Source organism: Hypanus sabinus, chromosome 25 (assembly GCF_030144855.1).
Source record: "Hypanus sabinus isolate sHypSab1 chromosome 25, sHypSab1.hap1, whole genome shotgun sequence".
Classification (NCBI taxonomy): Eukaryota; Metazoa; Chordata; class Chondrichthyes; order Myliobatiformes; family Dasyatidae; genus Hypanus; species Hypanus sabinus.
The window spans coordinates 26,764,959-26,785,232 of record NC_082730.1 but is presented as its reverse complement, the minus strand read 5'-3'; positions in this window follow the sequence as shown (position 1 = coordinate 26,785,232).

Sequence of the window (20,274 nt, the reverse complement as noted above, 5' to 3'; positions counted from 1 at the left end):
AGGAAAAAATGAGGGGCTAGACAAGAATAAGAAATACAAAAGAACACTTAAGAATGAAATCAGGAAGGCTAGAAGAAGGCATGAAGGCTGCCCTAGCAGATGAGGCGAAGGAGAATCCCAAGAGCTTCTATAGGTATAGTAAGGTCAAAAGGATAGCAAGGACAAAATTGATCCTTTGAAAGAACAGAATGGTAATCTATGCATGGAGCCAAAAGAGATGGGGGAGATCTTAAATAGATATTTTGCATCTATATTTGCTCAGGAGATGGACACAGTGTCTATAGAAGTGAGGCAAAGCAGCGGTGAAGTCATAGACCCTACACAGATTGCAGAGGAGCAGATGTTTGCTGTCTTGAAGCAAATTGGGGTTCATATATCCCCGAGGCCTGACCAGCTGTTCCCTTGGACACTGTCAGAGGCTCGTGCAGAATTTGCAGCGGTCCTAGCAGAAATATTTAAAACATCCTTAGCTACTGGTAAGGTGCCAGAGGATTGGAAGACAGCTGTTCAATTGTTTAAGAAAGACAGACAGGCAGACAGACAGACAGACAGACGTACTTTATTGGTCCTGAGGGATATTGGGTTTCATTACAGCCGCACCAAGAATAGTGAAGAAATGTAGAAATATAAAACCATAAATAATTAAATAATAATAAGTTAATCATGCCAAGTGAAAATAAGTCCAGGACCAGCCTATTGGCTCAGGGTGTCTGACACTCCTAAGGAGGAGTTGTAAAGTTTGATGGCCGCAGGTAGGAATGACTTCCTATGACGCTCAGTGTTACATCTCCGTGGAATTAGTCTCTGGCTGAATGTACTCCTGTGCCTAACCAGTACATTATGGTGTGGATGGGAGTCACTGTCCAAGATGGTATGCAATTTGGACAGCATCCTCTTTTCCAACACCACCATCAGAGAGTCCAGTTCCATCCCCACAACATCACTGGACTTATGAGTTTGTTGATTCTGTTGGTGTCTGCTACCCTCAGCCTGCTGCCCCAGGACACTACAACAAACATGATAGCACTGGGCACCACAGACTCGTAGAACATCCTCAGCATCGTCCGGCAGATGTTAAAGGACCTCAGTCTCTTCAGGAAATAGAGACGGCTCTTCCCCTTCTTGTTGTAAGAATAAGCCAAGAAATTTTAAGCCTCACATACAAAACTCTGGAGGAACGCAGCAGGCCAGGCAGCATCTATGGAAAAGAGTAAGCAGTCAACGTTTTGGGCCAAGTCCCTTCATCATGACTAATAACAATAATGATCCTGAAGAAGCATCTTATAGGATAGGATTTTATTCTCTAGAATGTAGAAGCTCGAGGGGAGATTTAATAGAGGTATCCAAAATTATGAGGAGTATATATAAGGTAAATGCAAGCAGGCTTTTTCCACTGAGGCTGGGTAAGACTAGAAGCAGAGGTCATGGGTTAAGGGTGAAAGTTGAACTGTTTACAGGGAACATGATGGGTGGGAAAATTTTTCACCAGAGGGTTGTGAGTGTGGAATGAGCTGCCAATGCAAGTGGTGGATGCGGGTTTGATTTCAATGTTTAAGCGAAATTTGGATAGGTACATGGATGGGAGGGTATGAAGGGCTATGATCTGGGTGCAGGTCGATGGGACTAAGCAGATTAATAGTTCAGCATGGACTAGATGGGCCATTGGGCCTCTTTCTGTGCTGTAGTGTTTATGACCACATGACTCTAACACAAATATGGAAGGATATTCAGCAAAGTGCAATAAGTGAAACGTGCAGTTAACTTTAAAATCCATTCAGGAAAATCAACGAAGAAGTTTAGGCTGGTTGTATTATTTATTATGTCAGAACAGAGAGTAAATATAATTGTAGAAACTAGACAAATCAACCAATTTTGATGAATAGGCTGGCAAAAAAGGAATTGAATTTAGATTTGAAAGATGTGTGCAGCATAGATACCTTAAATCATGCTTAGATGTACTATTGAAAAAAATACAGAAATGTTTAAAAAGACAGAGCTTTTATGGGCTATAATGCTTGTCAGCTGCAACTCAATTGTCAGTAAGCTATACATTCTACGTACATTGAAAAACCAGATGCGGCGAATGCTATACGTGGTATAGTAGAATAGTATAAGGTATAAAATATAAAATATAGTTCTAGCAAAATCAGGCTAGAATAACTGACACTACTGACTTTAACGGTGCCCATATTCAAAAAGTTGACTCTGATTCCAGCAAGTGATGACAACAGTACCCATCACTGGTTGCATAGGTTCTATATGTGGAGTTAGGATTTTTATTTTCACTCAGCTAGGTCTCTCAGATGCATAGAAATATTCAGGGCAGACAAATAAAATGAATTAACAATATCTGGCAATCACTATATATAAAGGCCTTAATGTCTACATAAAACAACCCTTTGGTATGCATTTGATCTTTCAAGTTACCTCAGCCAAAAGACTACAAAGTATAGATCAATTGTCAATGTATTTAGGATCATAAACTAATTATTACAAGTACCAACAAAAGTAATTTTCAAATAAGAGAAACACCCTGGCAGGAAGATGAATATGATGTTAAACACAATCATAATTAGAATCAGAATCAGCTTTAATATCACTGGCAAATGTGAAATCTGTTGCTTTGCAACAGCAGTACATTGCAATACATAATTTTAAAAAAAGCTATAGCTTACCTTAAGAAGCATACATAAAGAAAGAAAATTAAATTAAAGAAGTAGTGCAAAAAGAGAGGAAAAAATACTTTCATGTATTTTCATGTATGTATTCATGGGGTAATTCAGGCATCTGATGAAGTGGAGGAAGCTGTTCCTGAAATGTTGAGTGTGTGTCTTCAGGCTCCTGAATCCCCTCCTTGATGTTAGTAATGAGAAATAGGGCATGTTCTAAGTGATGGGGAGATCTTCAATTCATAAACAAATAAGTCTGCATATATTTAGCAAGTAGTTTAGTTGAGATTAAAAATAAATGCAAATTAAATGTGAGCAGCTAAATAACAGATGGAAGTAATTACAAAGAACTTGGGTTATTGTCAAGATTGGTACAATGTAATGCCAAATTTTTGTAAACAGTACTGATACCATTACATCGGTTATCAAGAAGGAAGATAACAAATGGAATTAGGGCAAAGAAAACGGTATTTAATTTTTGAAAGAAGTGAGTATTTCTTAGTCCACGATTTTACAACTCTGATACTGATGCTTCAAATTATGGATTGGGAACTGTGACCAGTGATGAAATGGATGAAAGTCATAAAAAATACCACATGATTACTGTAAGTTGACAAAAATTAAAATATCTTCTGATTGATAAAGAGCTATTTGAGGTTATTCATTCGGTGTAGTATGTTTTCTCAGTTCCTGTTAGACAGTGCTTTTATCTTGCGAACAAGCCATAAACCCTTGTTACCTACCGATTCTTCATCCCAAACTGACAATAATGACAATGACTGAATCACAAATGCAAAGCATTACATGATTGAATATAAAAGTTTTAAACAAAATGCCATTGCAGATGCATTATCAAGGTTTCATATATAAGGAGGGAAAGTAAGAAACTTTGCATCCTTTTTGAAAATACTAGAGGAAGATTTTTCAGTTATGGCAATGGAATTACAGCAATTGATGAACTAGTATTCATTTTCTCATGCTGAGCTGTTCAACTGAACTGGTCTTAGTTAATGTTTTTTTCTTTCTCCACAGATGATATCTTATCTTCTGAGTATTTCCAGAATTTTACTTCTATTTTACTTTCCCATGTTTGGCGCCACGTAGTACCAGCTTTGTTATTTTTCTCTCTACTGCCCTCATACATCATTCTTTACATTGCCCAAGAAAGATGAACTACTGTCAACAAGAACTTGTCACCATCTCTTAGCCGGTACCAACAAGATTTATGCCCCTTTTTCAGCTGAGCATTCTCAGTGTGTACTTACTAAAAGCATTCCCTTTGTTCTCTTTAACCTTTCTGCCCTTTACAACTTAAAACAAGCTTGATTTCTTGTTTTTCCAATTCTGATGAAAGGTCATCAATCTGAAATGTTAACTCTGTTTCTCTCCTAACAGAGGCTGCTTGATTAGCTGAATACTGTAGACAGTCCATCGCAGGAAAAACCCACCCCATTATTCAGCAAGTCTGCAAAGAGCGCTGTCGCAAGAAAGCATCATTAACTATTAAGGACCCCACCATCCAGACCATGCTCCCTACTGCCATCGGGAAGGAGCTACAGCAATTAGGTCCATGCCAGCAGGTTTAGGAAAATTTATTACCCTCCATCCATCAGGCTCCTGAACCAACGTGGTTAGCTTCACTCACTTCAGCTCTGAATTGATTTCACACTTTATGGACTCACTTTCAAGGTCTTTAGAACTCACGTTCCTAATATTAATTAATTATTTATCAATCTACCTATTCATTATTTGTAGTTTTTGTGTTTGAACAGTCTGTTTCCTTTTGCACATTGGTTATTTGTCCATCTTTGCTAGTGTGTAGCTTTTCATTGATTCTTTTGTGTTTCTTTGTATCTACTGTGTATGTCTGCAAGAAAACTAATCTTAGGTAAGTCTACTGTGACGTAAATGTATTTTCATAAAGTAGGTACTTTGAACTTTGAACCTTTTGAATATTTTCAGTACTTTCTTTAGCTTTTATATCAGTTTTTTTTTAAACTTTTTTTGGGAATTTTATTGAACAAGTCCACATTTATTTTTCCATTCAATCCAGCATCCAATGATGTTTCAGAACTGTAAGTGAGATTTATCAAAGAAACAGATTTTTTGAGGCTCAAACATAACAAGAAAAAAAAACAATTAGCAAACACAATGCTGAACCATCGAGCAATGCTCCATTTGGCAATAAATTATGCCCCTGCTGAAATATTAATGTTTAGAAAACTCAAAGTGGAGCTTACGTCAGCAGAACTTTGAATGTGAGGCAGATCAGTAAGAAACAAATATATGATTCAAGTCATGGAGATGTACTGTTCAAATAATACAATGTATTTCACCTGTTAATCTCAACTGACAAATCTGACATTTGTAAATGTGGTGCTGGAAAAAGAGTGATAGTACAAAGAGATACCTTGTTAAAATAGGAAATAAACTTAGAAGTGTACATGTAAATTACTTAATTCCAGCAAAATATACATTTGATAACATGAAGGGTTATGCAATTGTGGCTCTTTTCCAGAAAGTGGTCCTGTGGAGAATCTAGGAGAGAGAACACACGGTTCTACTCAAGTGAATCTAGAAGTAACATCTTTCCAAAGTTAAGAAGTGGATGTTTTTCTTAGACAGATCAAAGTAACTCAGAGCACCTGTGAGGAGATTAAAGTTGTAAATTATGTGTATATGAATCACTCTTTTTTGAAAGAAAAAGCAATTTTGTGTATCCAAATGTAGGTATTTAAAAAGTAATGTTGCGTATACACAACAGTTCATAGTATCAGTTTGCATTTCTCCACCAACCCCGCATTGACTGTTTAGAAACAAGGAATTTGTTCATCTGTTGAAGTGGGGTGGTTGAGGAGGGGGCAGGGTTTGTTGGAAGGGCTCATTGTTCTGACTTGTAACTCCAAAACATGCAACTAATTTTAAGAAAAAGACAGGATCCCAGAGATAATGTGCCTTGTTTTGATTTTACTTTTAGCAAGAAGCTCACTTAAGACGTGGTGGCACGATGCTGTAAGCCATTCACCTACCTTTACGTATATCCCACAATGCATAATGTGAACAATGATTAATCGAACAATATATCTATCATATAACTAAAATATTAAATACACCTCTCCTCTGTTCTTATCTATAAACTCCAACTCAATATAGAATACAACTCAACTCAAATTGGTAATGTATTGCTCTTTAGTCATCTAGATATATTCGATATACATTCTCTCATTCTGGACAGCTTTCATTTCCTTTCTTCTTCTTAATTCTCCAAGATGGTCTTCACATTTTCTGGACGTGTTGTTATTCTGAATTGTGCATGGCAAGCTGCTCAATCTGTTGATCTACCGAGACCACAAAGACAAATCTTCAAGCCAATACTTTCATTTTGACCACGTCTAGATGGCCGGCATGTAGCTCCTCCGACACTTCAGCTCTTATCTTGGATAGTACAGCAACTCTCGATCCCCACATAAGGCAACCACTGTCAAGGGTAAGTTCATCCGGACACTGGTAAAATGGGAGAACTGGGATTTAAGACCATAGATCATAAAACATAGGAGTGGAAATAAGCCATTTGGCCCATCGAGTCTGCTCCACCATTCAATCATGGCTGATCCTTTTTCCTTTCCTCTGCCCCACTCCCCAGCCTTCTCCCCATAATATTTGATGCTGTATCCAATCAAGAACATATCAAACTCTGCCTTAAATACACCCAACGACCTGGCCTTCGCAGCTGCCTGTGGTAACAAATTTCACAGAATCACCATACTTTGGCTAAAGAAGTTTCTCCGCATCTCTGTTTTAAATGGACTCCCCTCTATCTTGAGGCTGTGCCCTTTGTCCTAGACTCTCCCACCATAGGAAACATCCTTTGTGCATCCTCTCTGTCTAGGCCTTTCAATGTTTGAAAAGTTTCATTGAGATCCCAAGTACAGACCCAGAGCTATCAGAGATTCCTCGTATGATAACCCTTTCATTCCTGGAATCATTCTTGTGAACCCTCCCCAACCCATCCCCAATACCAGCACAACTTTTCTTAGATGAGGACCCAAAACTATTCACAATACAGTACTCAAGGTGAGGCCTCGCCAGTGCCTTAAAAAGCCTCAAGCATCACATCCCTGCTCTTGTATTGTAGACCTCTTGAAATCAATGCTAATATTGCATCTGCCTTCCTCACCATTGACTCTACCAGTAAGTTAACCTTTAGGATGTTCTACACATATCCCTTTGCATCTCAGATTTTTGAATTTTCTCCCTGTTCAGAAAAGTCTACACATTTATTTCTTCTACCAGAGTGCGTGACCATGCATTTTTCAACATTGTATTTCATTCTTCTAATCTGTTTAAGTCCTTCTGCAGCCTAGATTCCTCAATGCTATTTGCCCCTCCACCAATCTTCATATGATCTGCAGATTGGCAACATTGAAATCCAGCATAAAAAGAAACAGTCTCAACACTGAACCCTACGTAACACCACCTGTCACTGGCAGCCAACCAGAAAAGGGTCCTTTTATTCCCATTCACTGCCTCCTGCCAATCAGCCAATGCTCTAACCATGCTAGTAACTTCCCTGTAACGCCATGGCCTCTTAACTTGGTGAGCATCCTCATGTGAGGCAGCTTGTCAATGGCTTTCTGAAAGTCCAAATATACAACATCCACAACAGCCCCTTTATCTATCCTACTTGTAATCTCCAACATTCCACTGCACATTCCAGCTATTCTGGTGGCCATGTAGACCTGAGACAGTGTGAGATGTTTACTGGATTCCCTTTGCATCATCTCTGCTGTAACAGGGAGACTTTTGATTTGTATTAGGGAGAATACGTCAAGAGGAGTGTCCTCTTTTGTAAGTTTTTCAGATATATCCTTTTCCTAGGGTAAACAGGGCAGCCCAATAACATTTCACGATTAGCTGTACCTCTTGAATTTTAACTTATACTTGCATCCTCCGAGAAACAGAGCCCATTTTTTGCCTTCATGCTATTGCTCTCAGTGGAACACCTTTCTGTAGATTGAAAATGGACACTAGTGGTTGATGATTAGTAATGAGTGTGAACTCTCTCTCATACTGGTTGAAATGTTTTGCACATCAAAACAGTCTCAAGGCCTCTCTTGTCAATCTGTGCATAATTTTCCTCTGCAGCAGTAGGGGAACATGATACAAAGGCTGTGGGGCTTTCACATCAATCACTCGTAACGTGATTGCACCAATACAAAGTGTTACAGGCAAGCTTCACTGGATGATGTGGATCATTATGTGTGACCACAGTGTCTGATGTCACCATTTCATTTGCCTTTTGGACAGCCAACCCACACAACTTTGCCATTGCCATTTCTTTCCATTCTGATGTAATGAGTTCAAAGGGTGGAGCACAGTAGCCAGGTTTGGCAGGAACCTGGTATGGTAATTGACAAATCCTAAAAAGGATCACAAGGGTTTTGCGAACCTGGGTAACCTCTTCCAGTTTGCGTGTGAAACAGTGTAATTTTGTTTTTCTTCTCATGGCTCTTTTTCTTTTTTTCAAGGTGATTGGGGTCCTGTTGGAGTCCATGATCTACAGCTGCAACTCAAGCGACAGCTCTTCCCGGGTGGTGGGTTCTCCCTCTTGGCCTAGTATTTTGCTATTTCCAAGTGAGGCTTTGGGGTGTGGCCCTGTGGACAACCCGATTCCATGCCGATATCGCTGACTGAAGCATCGTGGGAGATTAAAACATCGAGGCAGCAGGCAGGCGGTGTACACTGCTGTCGTAAGAAGGCCCCTGCACTTGAGCAATACCTCTCGCTTACCGAGTGAGAGTCTGCCGGTCCTCGAGTAGAGGGATCTCAGACAAGCAATGCAGCGATTGGAAAGTCAAAGCAGAGAGCTGTTGGCCTCGCCTCTCACTGTGGCAGAGCAACATCTCTCTCTCTCTCCCTCAGTACTGAGAAAGAGAGAGCCTGTTTCCGGGGTCAAAGGGTTGAAATGGGTGGTAGTTTTTGATGGTCCTTAGATCATAGTCTCTGGGGGCTTTGCTATTGCTTGCACGGTTATTGATGGTTTTGCTGGGACAAGTTAGGCGAGGGGGAGAGGGAGAGTTGATGCTTTTGCTGCTGCTTATACGTGGGGATGGGGGCTTTGGGGGTTCTAACGCTTTCTGTCATTCATTCTTTGGGTTCTGTTTTGTGGACATTTGCAAAGAGTAAAGATTTCAGGTTGTATACTGTATACATTCCCAAATATTACGTTGAATCACAGAACAACTCTGACAAGTCCTTTGCCCTTGGGGTATCCACACTGCTTGAATCTTCTCAGCACACTTGTGTAATCCTTGTGCATCAATGGTATTACCACAGTAAGTAATGCTTGGTTTAAAGAATTCACACTTGTCACGTCATGCTCTGAGCCCATAATCTTCTAATCTTTTTAAGACTGTCTTGATATTTTGGAGATATCCCTTGTCATCACTACCAGTAGCAATGATGTCATCTATGAAACACTGAGTGCCTGGGCAGCTTTGCAGCACCTGGTCCATAACTTTCTGCCAGACTGCTACTCCAAAAATAAGGCTAATAAAGCGACAAAGGGCTTTGTTAGAGTTTATAGTGAGAATCACTTTAGGCTCTTTTTTCATCCCTGTCTGTAAGTAGGCTTCAACTAAGCCCACTTTGCTGAAATGCTTTTCCTTCAGAAAGTTTTGCAAAGATATCCTCGATTCTGAGCAGAGGGTATTGATCTACTTTCAGTACTGGGTTGATGGTGACTTTGAAATCACCAGAGATCCTGACAGACCATTTCTCTTGGCTACAGTGACGACCAGTGTTGCCCACCGACTGCACTCAACCATGGGAAGATTTCCTTCAGCCTCCATGCGATCTAGCTCACTGGCTATTTATCACGGATGATAAAAGGAACCGGATGGGCTTTGTAAAACTTGGTTGTGGCACTTGCATTTAACACTATTTTACCCCTGATATGTTTGAGCTTTCCAATGCCATCCTTGAACACTGCTGCAGCATCATCCAGTACCATTCTTGATTTGTTTTCAGTTTTGTCTAATGCAGTGGATGGAGCGTTGAAATGGTGGATGGATCTCCAGTCAAGTTGTAGTTGTCTCAGCCAATCGCACCTCTACAAGCCCAATATTGATTGTTGGTTGCTGTGTTTCACTGTTACAGATGTCATTCCCACTGGAGTTGTCTGTTCTCTAGTAACATTTCTTAGTTGGACATCCACAATATCCACAAAGTTCAGGTCAGTATCTTTGAAATGCTGTGCAAACTCAGCTTGTGTTTCAACTATAACCGATTACCTGGACTTCTTCCTCCCCTCATCCCTCCTCCCACCTTCTTACTCTGGCCTCATCTCTATTTCCGGTCCTGATGAAGGGTTTCGACCTGAAACGTGGACTGTTTACTCTTTTCCAAAGATGCTGCCTGGCCTGCGGAGTTTCTCCAGCATTTTGTGTGTATTACTGAGTTTCTCTGATGTTTGTTAGTGATGTTTGCGTACAAAGGTGGAGCACAGAAAAATTAGAGTGGTAATGACTGTGGTCAAAATATTAGGACCTCAGTGGAAATCCTTTAATTTGTGTTTCTTTGCCAATTTACTGCAAGGATGTTTTACTGTGAGCAGGAAACACAGGTCGTAGATTAGAACATTAATAGGCAATTTTTCTTGTTAAAAACTGAGATGATTGCTCCTCTCTGAATTATATCATTAGATGTGCATTTGAAGCTATGGTCTATCATGCCTGGAAGCACCTGCGCCAATTTCCTGAAGGTCACTCATCAAGGCAGAAATAATTGCTCCTGTATTCCAGTGTACGCAAAACAACATTCATGCATAATTAACCTTGTTGCATGCAGTGAAAATGGTGTAGCCTATCAAAGCATTCTTTGGTATTCTCTTTGATCATTTTAAAATCTCTTGAATTTGTCCTGCAACCTATCCTTAGCAAGGAAGCTGCCCTGATCAGGACAACGTGTCATTTTTCCCTCAGTCTTTCTCCAGCCATCCTCCAACCTCTGTCCTAGCCCCGTGCAGTCTGCATTTAGCCCCACTCATGCAAATGTTTCCATGCATGTAAGATTACATTCTCAGGAATGATAATATTCATAATCAGGAGTTAGTTGCCTTGTAACTCTTTAGTACTGTTGGGTCCTTGATTTAATCCAATATAAAATTCTTTGTACGTCAAGAATGAAGCATAAACTTGTTTCTTACAGCAATTTTATTAAATGTTACAAGAAGAAAAAATGAACAAAAAAGAAGAGCTAAGAAATAAATAAATCATGGTTGTCTTCTACAAAAACAAGCTCTGACGAAAGAAAAAAACAGCAGTCCAGTAATAAGAGTTAACCTATTAAATAACCAAATTCAAGTAGCAACTGTTGCTACAGAAATGCTGAGGAGCTTCTTGAAAAATACAAAAGCTGCTGTACTACAATTACTGCAAAATTCACTGAGCAATTGCATGTATGTTTTTGACTATACAATAATACAAGCACACATAGGGAAGTTAAATGACAAGAAAGATAACAATTCTACACCCTGATGCAATAGTACCTCATCTCCAAGATATTCCACTATTTTAGCTCTGCTCTCTGTGATCTGTGCGACATCATATCATATAGGGTCCTTCTGTAACTATGAATCCGATGGCTCCCAGCTCTAATCTAAGGGAAGCAACTTAATGTATCTGTTTCAAACTACAGGAAGTGTACACAAAGACCTCTTAATAACACTGGTAAAATGTTTCCTATCTATTATCTTCTCTTACCTACCAACAGGTGAACAAAGTGAAGGTTAGTGCCATTGTTGGAGCTATCAATGACTTAATGAAGTCATGATGTCTGTGTTGATCTGTCATATGCCCATATTAATGATGAAGGTGGGCATTGTTTTATTTAATACAACAACTATGGAATAATGTTGACTGACAGTCAAGGTAATTTAATTCTCTCTCTGAAATTTATATGAGCTCAATGGACTTCTTGGTCTCCAGTACGGGTCTACAAAAGACAAATACATTTTTTTTAAGAAAAAAAAATAAGTCTTCAGCATTTGAGCCTTAAAGCAGTCATTAAGTTTGTTGCCTTTCAATTTAATACAGTGTATTTGAAGTTCCCTTGATAAGACTGGTTTGCCATTATAAAATTAGTACTGGTTTTGTTCAGGGCAATCTTTAGCCAAAGAGTGATGAATCTGTGGAATTCATTACCTCAGACAGCTGTGGAGGGCCAGGTCATTTGGTATATTTAAATTAGAGGTTGATAGGTTCTTGATTACCAAGAGCATCGAAGATTGTGGGGAGAAGGCAGGAGAATGGGGTTGAGAGGAATAATGAATTAGCCATGATTGAATAGCAGAGCAGGGTCAATGGGCCAAGTGGCCTCTATCTCTAATGGCCATATGGACTTGGGCAGTTCTCTGAATAGCCAGATTTAAGAGGGGTCTTTGTAGTCAAAAATGTGTTATATAAAAAAAAGTAAACTGGTCTGAAATTGGAGCTGGAATGTGCAGAATGATCCCCTTTACCCAAATTAGGAAGACATGGGTCACAATTTTACCCAATCGGGGGTGCACCCACTAGTCTTCCTCCGAGATACTCTTCTTCAATTATACTTTACTGTTTTGATGAGATTCACTTTGCGTGCTTTCCAGGCCAAATCACACCCAGGATCCTCATGACCTCTCCCAAAAATAGACAGATGTGAATTTTCAGCTTCCTTACCCTGAAGTAGGTCTTTCTATTTAAAATAACATCTACAGGCCAATTAGTACCAGAATCTAGGGATTAACCATTAATTTGCAGCTGATTGCAGCCTGTGAATGACTGGTCTTTTTTACATCACTTATATTCTCTCAAACACTATTTCTGAGTCACTTGGGAACAGTCTTGAAAATTGACCTAGTTGGATGGGTTCCAGGAGTTGCTTGCATTCAGTAGCTTGCTCTCTGCTCTCTCTCTCTCTCTCACTCTCTCTCTCTCTCCCCTCCTCTCTCTCTTTCTCCTTCTCACTCATTATATATAAATATATTCATTATTTCTATATATTGCGCTACAATAATCCCTTTTGCATTTTATATTGGAAAATAGGAGTTGCTGGATTACAGTCAACTAGTGTCTATTTAGCTCACAAAGCCCCCCATTCTGGTAGTCATATCAGATTATGATAATGGAATTGTTGGCTATTCAAAGAAATCAACTAGTTAGTCGACAACAGACCCACACAGAAGTGATGGAAAATATCAGTGTTAATGTGTTTTGGTAACAACAGGTTTAATATCACCTGTTCCTTCCAAGCCAGCCCTTATGTACCACATCACGTCATTCAAATTGCCTTGGTGCTGTATCCCAAGGGGTTATTTTCTAAAAAAAATTCTCAATTTGTATTTGAATGAATCAATATTACCGAAACTGTTTCCACCATTATCCAGGGAACCTGTACAATAAATTGAAACACTGATTATGCAGATTAGATATGAACTTGCACCCCCTTCAGTGTAAGCCACATTCTCTGATCATACTGTTATCAACAAGCCAAAACAGCTTCAAGTAAAATAGGGCCTTAGGAATGGGAGTAGCCCATTCTGGCCCTCAATCTCTATTCAGTTCAATCTCAACCCATCTCCTGATTTCGCTCCCTAAAGTCATCCATTGCCCAATACACATCAATATTTCCTGTAGCAAAATACTACAACTCCTGATTTAATTAACAATTCAATTGTCATCACGTAGTGTTTGTGAGGCAGAATTCCAAACCTTATCTTCCTCTGGGTGCAGCAGTTTTTTTTAAAACTGCATTTCTTAATAGACAATAGGTGCAGGAGTAGGCCACTCGGCCCTTCTAGCCAGCACCGCCATTCACTGTGATCATGGCTGATCATACGCAATCAGGACCCCGTTCCTGCCCTCTCCCCATATCCCTTGATGCACCATCAATAACTCTCTGAGACATGAGGCGAGATATCAGCTTTTATTGACTGGAAGAAACAACAAGCAGCAATTGACCACCATACTACATCCTGGAGACTGAGGGCAGAGCTCAGGCCCCAATCATCTTTATACTGGTGTCTGTGGGAGGAACCACAGGAGCAGTCAGCGGTGGGGGGGGGGGGGGGCGTGTCCAGACAGGTATATGTAGTTCACCACATCCCTTGACCCCCCTATCTATAAGAGCTCTATCTAACTCTCTCTTGAATGCATCCAGAGACTTGGCCTCCACTGCCTTCTGTGGCAGAGCATTCCACATATCCACCACCCTCTGGGTGAAAAAGTTTTTCCACATATCTGTTCTAAATGGCCTACCCCTTATTCTTAAGCTGTGGCCTCTAGTTCTGGACTCATCCGTCAGCGGGAACATGCTTCCTGCCTGCAGCGTGCCCAATCCCTTAATAATCTTATATGTTTCAATCAGATCCCCTCTCATCCTTCTAAATTCCAGTGTATACAAGCCCAGTCGCTCCAATCTTTCGACATATGACAGTCCCGTCATTCCGGGAATTAACCTTGTGAACCTGTGCTGCACTCCCTCAATAGCAAGAATGTCCTTCCTCCAATTTGGAGACCAAAACTGCACACAATACTCCAGGTGGGGTCTCACCAGGGCCCTGTACAGCTGCAGAAGGACCTCTTTACTCCTATACTCAATTCCTCTTGTTATAAAAGCCAGCATGCCATTAGCTTTCTTCACTGCCTGCTGTACCTACATGCTTGCTTTCATTGACTGATGTCCAAGAACACCCAGACTTGACCAACTTCCCAAATCATAATCTCTCCAAACATCTGAAATAGATTCTTAGCTTTATAAAATCTCTTAATTCTGCTAAGTATTTTTATTACCTCGATCAGATTTATCTGCCGTTTCCTATATCTATTTCCCATCACTATAATTCTCTTCCCTATTTTGATTCCATCTTTTTCTTTCCTTTTCATCTCCTTTTCTCTTACTCATGTTACCTTCCTCAGTCCCTTAATTCCTTTCCCTTTCTCCTTTCTCTCTCTTACCTTCTCCCTCTTCCTTCACCTACTCTTCCTCTTTCTTATTACTCTTTCCACCATTATTATTTTCATCATTCCCCTTTTTAGACAATTTCCACACTAAGTAATTTTGTTAGCTTAATGTCTTACTGCAAATCTAGGCACACTATGTGTCCCCGATTGAAGTCAAGCAAATGACCCAAGCATAGTGCTGATGTGCAATGCTTGTTCATTGAATAAAGCGGGAACTACATCAATATGCAAAGTCCCAGTTGTAGATTTCTAAACATTATTTATTCAGGTTTGTACAAAAGACATCATTCAATGAAAATTCTTTAGATAGTTGAAGGTCTAAAAGAGAAGCACTTTAAAAATGATCTTTAAAACTTCTCTTTAAGTAACACCACAGATGCTTAAAACTGAATCAGGAAATGCTGTTCTCCTGCAGATCATTTCATACCCTGGTAACCACCCATTTAGACAACACAGTCAGTGTTGTTGTGAAGACAAAGCCATTTTTTACACATAGAACTGACAAATTCTAATAAAGAGTTTTTTTTCCAACACTTAATTCTGCCAGTTCAATTCAATCCCAGAGGTACTCTGCTTTATCTCACCAATCTACCATTCCAGTTTTAATTGCTATTTCTTCACTCCTAAAGGCACACTGGGGGCTAAATTGGATAGTGATGGAATAATGTAGTAGCATCATAATGCACAATTAATCTGCATTAATTTACTACAGTCTATGATTGAGTAAAATTGGTTGTATCTGTTCACTAACATGATTTCAGCAATGAGCCACAGTTGTGAATGGTCTCTTTTTCCCATTCATGGTGTTTCTCCTTCTCCTCTTCTCTATTTCCACGCCCAAAGCTATTGGGAAAGGCTGGGCCTGGCTGAAGGGCTTGCAGCAGACAGCCATGAATTTGAATCTCAGCTCTATCAGACAACTCTGAGTTTGAATTTTGGCTCCATCTTATGTTACTTCTCAGATAGTGGAGACATGACTTGAGTATGCGTGTGGTCTGCAGGACAAGCCTGCCTGTACCACCATGGAGCTCATTGTGACCATGTGCACATAAAGTTTAGATTGGAGTCAAGAGTCAACTGGAGAAAAAATAACCTTCCCGTTTTCCTTTGTGTTGGGATGAGAGCTCAAAGATGGAGAACATAGTAGACTGTAACAAAAAGAAGGGTTGTGCAGTGACTCTCTTGATGTTTGAATTTGGTCCCAGATGAGAAACAGCCTTTAGGAAACAGAGGCTCCTCATGATGACAGAAGATATGGCATTTCCATTCTGGTGATCTCAACACAAAAGTGAGCATGACTTAGACCCACAGCTTGTTGACCTCAAGAATATGCAGCCTTGTACTGGCTATTGTTCTCTGCTAAGGGAAATGGAAATAAATTCCACTACCATGGAAGAGGGAACATCTGTCACCTCATCAAATACGTGGAATGCTGCAGATTCTGGAAAGCTTCAGGTATTCCCAGCAGCAGCTTGGAAAGATCCAGGAGCACTGGAACTGACAGTCATGATGCCTCTGGTGACAATGTTTATCTAGGTTTGCAGCTGCAATCGTGGCTGTTGCATATGGATATCTCCCCTAGCACCATCAGGAAACTTAGCTTTGTCCTTGGCTGTAGAAGAAATACTCTCTTATCCCTCTTTATTATGTGCTGCACATCCATGAGCCTCAACTCTGGAAGCAATTGTGTTCTGTAGAAAGTTGTGTTTAATTCACGGACTTACTTACTCAACATGAGTTAATAAAGATAACTCAAGCTGTTGCCTGGTTTGGAAATTACTGACAATGAAATGGATTGAAATTCGAATTGGAATTGATTTATTATTGTCACACGCACTCAGATACAGGGAAGAGCTTGTCCTGCATACTCTCATCAGGGCAATTTGTTACATGGTGCATTGAGACAGGTCAAGGTAAAACAACAAACGTACAATAAAGTGTAATGGCTGCAGAGAAAGTGCAGTCCAGCTAAACAGTAAGGTGCAAGATGACAACAAGGCAGATGGTTGAGGTGAACTACATATACCTGCATGGACACGCCCCCCCCCCCCTCACTGACTGCTCCTGTGGCTCCTCCCACAGACCCCTGTATAAAGGTGATTGGAGGCACTGCTCCTCCCTCAGTCTCCAGGATGTTGTGTGATGGACTCTTGCTGCTGATAGTGTTCTCTTCCAGCTAATAAAAGCCTATCTCTCACCTCACGTCTCCGAGAGTTATTGGTGGTGCATCAATGGTGATGTCAAGAGTCCGTATCATTGTACTAGGGACATATATTTAACCAGAATTCTGTAAGCATTCCACAACCACATTGCCTGATACTACCTGCTACAGATGAGTAAGTACTCTATGTGAGTTGTCTGCATTGTAATAGGTGCATTATTAGGGCCTAGTTTGGCAGAGCTATTGTGAGACTGAGGGACAGTGTAGCTTACCTACAGTGTGAACCTCTGAGTTGTGCCCCTTCCCCTCACAATAAAATGGCACAGTAAATTTATTTATTTCTTATTTATGTGGAACAGGTCCATTGGCTTAATCAGCCACACGGCCCAACAACCCACCTATTCAACACTAGCCTAATCACAGGATAGTTAGCATTGATCAATTAATTACTAATCGGTACATCTTTGGACTGTGGGAGGAGGCCCACTTGTTCATAGGGAGAATGCTGTTAGCTACTTGGGTTATGACCAAAGGCTGGAATGGGGGAGCAATTTAGTCCAAGGGTGCATATTATGTGTGTCAAAACTCAGACTTACAAAATTAGTAAAAAGAAAACTGCCAATACTTACAAAAAAAATCTACTAGAAAACACAATAATAGCTCCATACTATTTTTGTACAATGTGAACTCCTGGCAGCCCCAATCTCTCTCTCCTACTGCAAGTGTGTTGCCTTTAAGGCATTTGTTTAGTTTATTATATTTTCGCTTTAGTAATTTGTTTGCTATCATTTTCCAGTTAAAGTTAAGGTTGATTAAAGTAAATTCGTTGTCTGTGATATATCGTGGCATGCGATGACATCACACCCAGTTTCTCTGCGTCTTGTGGGAAAATACTGGTTTGGAGAAACGGGAAGGAGGGGGCTTAAGTGTGTGCAGGATCAGCGTGAGAAAAGTTTTCTTTCTAGGCACTAGAAGCATTAGTGAAGCAATGCCGTAAGTTCATAAGATAATCGATATGTTGAATTAAAAATGTTAATGCTGATTCTGTTAAAAGTATGACAGTTGATAAAGTTTATGTTTTTTGTTTTTTAAAGAGTTGTGGATAGTTTGTGTTGATGTATTTAAAGCCAGTCAATGGTAAAGGTAGATTCTGACTGTATGTTGCACTTTAATGCAATATAGTTGTAGTTTTACTTCTGCAGGTATTTATGATGTAAATGTGATGTCAAGAAGGAAACAAATACTGTGTATATTTTGTTTTGTTTTATCAACAGTTTTCACCATACGTTAATGTGGAAGAGTGAACAGTAAACGGTTAATCTTACTGGGACCGCCTCATTGACTGGTTTATGCTTGGTGTTTAGTTCAGAGTTCTTTTACACCTGTGCGAGAACTCAACAGCAAGGTAAAAACCAATTGCCCACAATGTTAACTTAAGTCTAAACATGAATTAGAATATGATGTAACTGCAATCATATTAGAAAATAAACAGAAGTGTCTACCTTAAATTCAGTAAACAAACACCATATGCACATTTACACATTCCCATTACTAAAGAAATGGAATATTTCACCGTGTATGGCAGGATAGGCACCATATAGCAAATCCAAGTCCAGCAACTCATTATGAGAATACACTGGGGAAGGCACTGATGTGCGTACATTCAGCGCAACAATAGCAGTTTGTGCGCGTGTGGACGTAAGAGTGCAGTTACCGAGTGCTCTCCGTTATAAAGTACAACTTCTTTACAGACGGCCCTAGAATTGGGCCACCTGAACCACCTGAAGTGTAATAATAGTGTCGCGCTGACCTCCACTCTACCGTGCCGCCCCAAAATTCCAGTAATTAACCTACTGCCACAACAAACTAATTCTACATACTCTTTAATAAGGAGCACAGCCATCTAGGATGATTTGCATCCTCAGGGAGTTGTTGACAGTTACAGATGGTGCAACCTTAGATGCAACTGGAAACCATCGCAGAATGACACAGTGGCCATCAATTATTTAGTTGCAATAGATCAGTTTTTGTGGAGTGTTCTGGGCCGCACAATATCTCATGCTAGTAGATAGCCTTCCTGTGTAGATGGTCAGTGACATCAATAGGATAATTAGTTATGAAAAAACTACTCACAAACAAATGGTGACGTTCATAACTGCAGGGTATGTTTCACACTGGACTTCAATTGATGTACCCAAGTCATTACTTTGTAGGAAGCACAGTAGTTAATTTGTGTACAGTAATCTCCCACAATGACAGGTAAATGGCGATATTGCATAAGTGATATAATTCGCTAAAGCACTGGGGAGGACTCCCCACTCTGCACTGGAAGATTGCCAGAGATCTTTTGTGTTTACTACCCGGACTTTATTTAATATCTCATTTAAATGACTGCACTCAGGGACACGATGTGTTGGCACGTGGCCTAGTGGGCAAGGCATCAGACTAGTAACCTGAAGGTCACTAGTTCGAGCCTCAGCTGAGGCAGCGTGTTTGTGTCCTTGAGCAAGGCACTTAACAACACATTGCTCTACGATGTCACCGGTGCCAAGCTGCATGGGTCCTAGTGCCCTTCCCTTGGACAACATTGGTGGCGTGGAGAGGGGAAGGCCTGCAGCTTAGGCAACTGCCAGTCTCCCATACAACCCTGCCCAGGTCTGCGCCCTGGAAACTCCAGGCGCAGATCCATGGTCTCTCGAGACCGACGAATGACACCATTCAGGGACTATTGAACTTCTTAGAGTACAGCATCTTCTGAGGACTGAGTGCCCAACATTAAATAGTCTTCTGAGAGTGTATCAGGCCCTACTTGTCCCTCCAAGAGAGCAGCACGTCCTCAGTAATATACCCTGAATGTCAAGCCAAACTGCACGCTTGTCTTTGGCTTGGTACATATCTTTTTGATTCAGAAGGGTGAGTAAGCCCACTGATGAGCCCTGGCTGATAATTATGAAGAGTTGATCACATCTGAGACCAATTCAAGCTGCATTCAGTCTGGTCATACAGTGGGGTCACTTCAAAACAGGAGCAGGAGGCACTACTGATTATTCCTTCTCCTAACCCAAGGATAATGAGACCATTGGTGGCAGCGCAATTATTTTCCAGCATAGATAAACTAACCCAGCACAGGCGGAGGAGCAAAGCTCAAACTATTGGGTCTGACAGCCATTGGGACTTGACAAACATTTGCTGACTGGACTCCCCTGAGTTCCCTTTGTCAAAGGGAACATATGTGCAGGAAAGTGTGTTAACACTTTAGGAAAGTACCAGTTTGACTTTTGTTGACCACTGAAGCAGTTCTTTTAAGTACATTATTGCAGAGTGTCAGTGACAGCTACAGACTGCTGCAATCTGCAAGAAAGTTAGAGGAAGTAATTTTTAAAATGGGATAAACAGTGCAATTTGTTTTGTTTATACAGCATGGTGGAAGGCTTGAATCTGCTCT